The sequence below is a fragment of the Apteryx rowi genome, unplaced genomic scaffold, assembly GCF_003343035.1.
Source record: "Apteryx rowi isolate R43461 unplaced genomic scaffold, aptRow1 scaffold_291, whole genome shotgun sequence".
NCBI lineage: Eukaryota > Metazoa > Chordata > Aves > Apterygiformes > Apterygidae > Apteryx > Apteryx rowi.
Window position 1 is genome coordinate 1 of NW_020449319.1, and position 5,885 is coordinate 5,885.

The window sequence follows — 5,885 nt, forward strand, 5'->3', positions numbered from 1 at the left end:
GGAGAATCCCTGTTCCTTTCATTACAAAAGACCCGAGAGGTGTCTGAATACCCCAGTAAGTCCTGGCAGCGGTCTTCTCTTCTTTCTAAAACCTGCTCCTCTGAGAAGCCTGTGAGCGAGAGCGGGTTAGGAGCTGTTCCCTGTGGGGAAAGACTCTCAGGYACGTTGAAGGAAGGGCTGACTGGCAAGACCATGTCTTCTCTGATGCTCCTCCTGAGCCATACAGAAAGCTGAGTGATGGCTTTGGGAGGAAGACAGAGGACCTGGCAAGGCCTCTGGCAGGCCTGGGACCTGGGAGCAGAGCAGGAAGAGGGCAGGTAGCKGTAGAAGTAGAGGCACACAAGTACCTTCAGCACACACGCAGAAGTCCTGTTTTCCTCACCAAGAAAATGCCAGCCACTAGAAAGAATGGGAGACAGCAGAGTACTGCTAGGGCTCTTTTTGGACTGGCAAGTCCTGCTGTATTCCATATAAGTCCATCTTCATACAAGGGCAGGGACAGAATGGGCCGTTCCAGAGGCTGCCAGCTGAAGTACCAACAGAAAGGAAAGGCAGCCTTTTGCAAACACCTTTAAGGACAGGATGAGACGCCTTCTCTACTTTGCCGTACTCCCTTCCAGAGTTCCCAGCCTTGCACCCTGCAGGAAAGAGACTGAGAAAGCGCAGGCTTTGCCTAAAAGGCAGAGGGCAGAGAAGTAGGTGTCCGTCTGAGCGTGCCTCTGTGATGGGCTGTGGAAGGTGGTGCTCCAAGAACAGGCTTCTCACAACRTTCACTCCGCGCAGCTGCGTCTAATCGGGATCCCCATCCCAGACGCTCAGTTCCTTTGCCTTCACTGAACTGTCGCGCTGACCGGGACACGGAGATTTCCATGCAAAGGGCCAGAACCAGCCTCGGGACGTCACAATTCYGGGGCACTCGTTTTGGCTCCGTGCTCTAATCACGTTCAAAACAGCAAGTAAACCTGTACACGTATCCGCACATAGAGGACAGTTCCCACAGACTACACTTGCACAGGGAAAGCAGCAGCATTCACCAGCTCCTGAAGGAGAGGGACGAAGCATGCCTAACCAGCTGGGAAATGTCTCTAGGCCAGCAAATGCACAGCTACAACCAGGTGGATTCAGGGGCTGCAATAACACGTTTAATGACAAAGGACTGACTACTTCAATACGAGCCACCACTTCCCATCGACTGACAAAGCAGCAACTACCTTGATCAGTCCTTGCGGAAAGCTGCAGTTTCCTCAYGGGCCCTTTTTCACATCCTAGGAACCATCAGGGAGCAAATTAAGGCTTCCCATCTTTTTGTCAATTGGGCCTTCAGCAGCAGTCTCTGGCAATGCTGGATACTTGCTCAAATTTAAGGACTCAGCATTGGCAGCAAGACTTATGTTTGTTTTGTTTAGGAGCAAAAGAGGAGATAAAACTATCAGGTCCTATCTGTGCATGCTTGCTATTTAAAACAATCTCTGTTGTGATCATTAATATCAAGACAATCTCTTCCTTACCACAGGGAGCTCCATACACAGCTAAATTAGCCACACTACCCATTTTCTATTACAGTTTATACCTGTGGTATGTACTTTCTTGCTATATTTAAAAAGAGCTTTTAAAGGATTTTTAACATATTTTTGAAGACTTATTTCTTAAAAATGCAAAGAAATGACCTCTGTTGGTAAGATGTTAAAGGATTTTCCCCTCCTATGTGACATGACCCAACAAAGAGGTCAGAAGTAGTACCCCCATATACTCAGCACACAAAGAAATCATATTCCAGCATTGTCCTGCCATAGGATTGGGACTGGATAAAATGCCTCATCCATGGATGAGGATAAATCAGGGTGAGCTGCATGTTGGAATGGATGGAATAGATGCATATTGTCAGGGCAAAGTGGCTTTCAGAAGATTCTCATATAAAATTTCACAGCTGAAACTTTTAGGTTTTCCATGGAAATTTTCTTTAAAAAAAATCCATTTAAAAATGTGGTAAATCTATGTTTGAAAATTAAAAATTAATTTCACATGAAAATTTCAGGACAAATTACATTTTCTAACTATTTTTCCCATCGTTCTTTTCTGCAGAAAAAAAGTGAATCGTGCATGTCAGGGGCTGCTGAATCCAGTAGCCTGACAGAGTCGAGGCTGCTGCAGCTCYCTGTTCCCAGGTCCAGCCAGGAGCAGGGCTCAGCATGTATTCCCAATAGACACGCACACACGAACATATGTATACCACASTCATACACACACATGGTTGGTCACACAGAACAACACCGACAGAAATACTCAGTGCTCACACCAACACAAGCAGCACCAACAGCCTCATCCTGTTCCCCTCCCTGACGAATCAGGAGGAAGGTCCTTAGGGAGAAATATATACATTAGTGAAATATATACATTAGTGCCTGGCCATGGACCCAGCTGATCTGGATGCCAACCTGTGAATTCACTTCCCAGCTGGACCTCGGTCCTGCCTCATCACTGTGAACCTGCCAAGTGATCACTGGGCTGATCCTGACCCTCACTTGTGGATTGACTTCCCAGCTTGACCTTGGACATGCCTCATTGCCATGAACTTGCCTGATGATCTGGACTCTCACTTGAGTCCAGCTGCCAACCCCAGGCCTGCCCTGCCTGCCTTGCTTGGGGCTGTGGGACGGGGCCCTGACTGGTGAGGTCCCTGCCCAGCCAGCCATGTTATCCCCCTCAGATCCCAACTCCCTGTCCCTAAGGGAGCAGAAAGGGCTCACTCACAGTACTCCATTGCACAAGGCAGACATGTCCTACATATGGTTGGAACAAGCCAGAAGACTCAGTTTCTGTTTAAGCTGTAGAGAAAAAAGAGCAAACTGAAGGAAGCAGAGCAAGGGGTGATGTCGTCAAAGCCACCAGCCAGGGAAATGATGACTACAGCAAAGAAATTAGTGACAGCAAAGATATTAGTGACTGATGAGTTAGCTGTGATTAATGTTAGTTCACGACAGGGAGCAGCTGAGTACTCAAAGGAGATTGAGATTTTGTCTGGAAGGAGAGTCACATCAATTGCTTGTATTTTCTTCACTGAAAGCTATTGTCTGTTAATACCTGCTATTCTATAACCACACCAAAGCACTCATTTATTTTTCCTTTAACAGAAGAATTGCAGGGAGAAGAAAGGTGACTTCCTATCTGCTTTGGATAATGGGTAGAGAAAAAGACATGCTGAATTAGGGGTAAAAGGAGAAAGAAGAAAGGTGATCCACTTTCAGAATCTGATAAGAATGCTACTACATAAAGATACTTGCATTTTTTTTCTAAAAATATCTTGGCACTTTGTGTTACACAGCAATCAAAAACATGCTTGTATCTCTTCAGTGCACTGAGAACTTAAGAATTCTGGGACTATGTACAAGGAAGACCAAAAGACCAAGAGGAGGGTTGGAGGCAAAGAAGATGGGATAAATAACATTATATAATCCTTTTCTCAAGAGCACAGGTATATCATTCCAGCAGTAGTTTTGGTCTTCTCAGTACCATCTTCAGAGAGCTCAGGCTCAGTTCACATCAAAAGCAGCCACTCCATGCTTACACAACAAATCAGACTCTTCAGGTCTACTACACCTGGGCAGAGCAACTGGGGGGACAGGCTGTATACAGTCTGAGGGCCCTTGCCATTCGCATCATTCAGGTATTTTTAGTTTGTTCTTTATTGCAAACACTCAAGCCACAAACTGGCAACAGCATACTGCACCAGAGGAACTTCTGGTCTGAGGTGGGACAGGTGTTTTCACATTTTGTAAGCACCTGCATACCTAAGTAGTCCCACAGATTTCACCTGAATCTCTTTCAAGAACCGTTCACTAAACTAAATGGTTGCAGAAGAGAATGGATATGTATTTTAACTGATACAGCACACACCCTGTACACCGTTTTGCAGCTTCATGATCACTGTGACTTTGTTGCTGTCACTATGCTGGATGCCTCTGCCACTTGGATCTTCCTAGCAGCAAGAGCAGAACATAAAAATTTTGCTCCTTATGCCTGTGTCCAAACTCCTTCATTTAAGGGGGAATGAGTTTGGGCGGTAGTACACTAGATCCATCAGTTCCAGCTCCATCCAGCAGAGGCCAGATGCACCCATAGTTTGCAGCTAATGTAGAGTATCTGGTCTAAAAAGTCTCAATCTTACTGTTACCTTCCTTTTTTCTTCTTTGGGACTGCTGTGAGAAAAAACACAGTAAGAAATATTAATGCAATAGGAAAATACATCTCATGAACCAAGAATGCCAAAAGGGCCCCCACTTCTATTTAATGTACTGTGTTATGTTTCTTGATCTGCACCTATCAGGAGTTCAGTGCAGGTTTGAATAGCTTAGTACACTACATTAGACTGAATAAACAGGAAATGTGGATAAGAGGCAATTGAATGAAAATCATTACAGTGAGTAACAGTTTTAAGCTTTCCTAAGTTCTTTGATTCACTCCGATCCACGTGAACTGAAAGGAAGCTTTATTAAAACCCAGAATTTTACCAGCTAATGCATAAAGCATACTGTAGTGCCTAATTTTTTAGGCAGGAAGGAGGAGCCACATATAAAATCTGTGGGGTTGAAAATGCAAGTAATTTACTAAATCTTGATAAAAACGCTGCATATACTAAATTGTCTCTAAAAAGCATTTAATTATTTCACCATATACAAGTTTAAGCAGTAGGTGAAGTGGAGCAGTTTGCGATAGGTAAGAAGTCAGTGCTGATAATCTAGGATTTTTGGAGTGAATTGATTCAAACCATGAACACAATGGGTAAGTCATAAGTCTAAGCTCCCACAAGTGGCAACAGAGCACACCCACTGAGTAAACCCAGGAGGAGGCATATCTGGATACGCAATTTGCAGGCTGTTTTTACAAGCAGGCTACACTCCTGGGCACTCCAGAGACTATTTGTGAGATCTTCAATGCGCCACAAACCAGAATTAAAATATAATACACATCTTGAGAAGAACATATACAGCGTGCAAATACCATCATGAGAACTTTCCAAAYGATGGGGAGACAGTGCTGTTGCCCTCTACCAGAGGGACTCCAGCTTCAGAAGTAACCCTGGTCCCCTGGCCACTGAACAAGGCATATTTCAAAGGAAAGAGCCTCCTGAATACTGCTGAAATATCCTACCCACATGGCYGCACGTGTATTTTGTGCCAATGTTTAAATACAAAGAAAGGCACATACAGCAGCTTCCTGGGCAGATGGCCGAAACCTCTGTTATCATTGCTTGCATCTTTACTGCAAATAGGCGTATCTCCACATGTCTTTGGTTATCTAGCAACAGGTGAAGTGCAGAAGAAGTGAAACACTGGTCATTTTACCTCAAGGCAACTAGCCGAGCCTAAATTCCCTGTGTGGACTTTAGGTGAAATAGCCGCTTTGAGCTAGGAAGGTAAGCCACCGTTCCCACCAGGCTCTGCCCCAGAAGCGCCCTCCCCAATAGGCGCCCCAAAGCCCTACGTATTTATTGAGCCAAAAATGCAGGCTCACCGTGATGCYCCCTGGTCCCCCAAAACCCACTTTCCACAGCTTGGACCCCAGGTAGGAGCCGAACATGAGCATGGCCATGGTGGGTGAAGGCCACCACGCGGCTGTGGTGGCCGCAGGGCACAGGGCCGCTGCAAGAGCCCAGTCGGGAACCGCCGCCGCGCTGGCGGGACTCACTCTCTCCGTCGAGCGAGACGGTTCAGCGATGAGACGCCCGGTTTAACGGCTGGGGGCTGAACCCCGTTCCGGCCTCGCTGCGCCGAGGCCGGGGCCCAACAGGCGGCCCTCGCCGGGGCGGTTAGCGGGGGAACCTGCCTCTCCTCGCCCCGCCGCGGAGGAAGGAGAGGGAGAAAGTCCCCACAGGAGGGCGAGGAGGG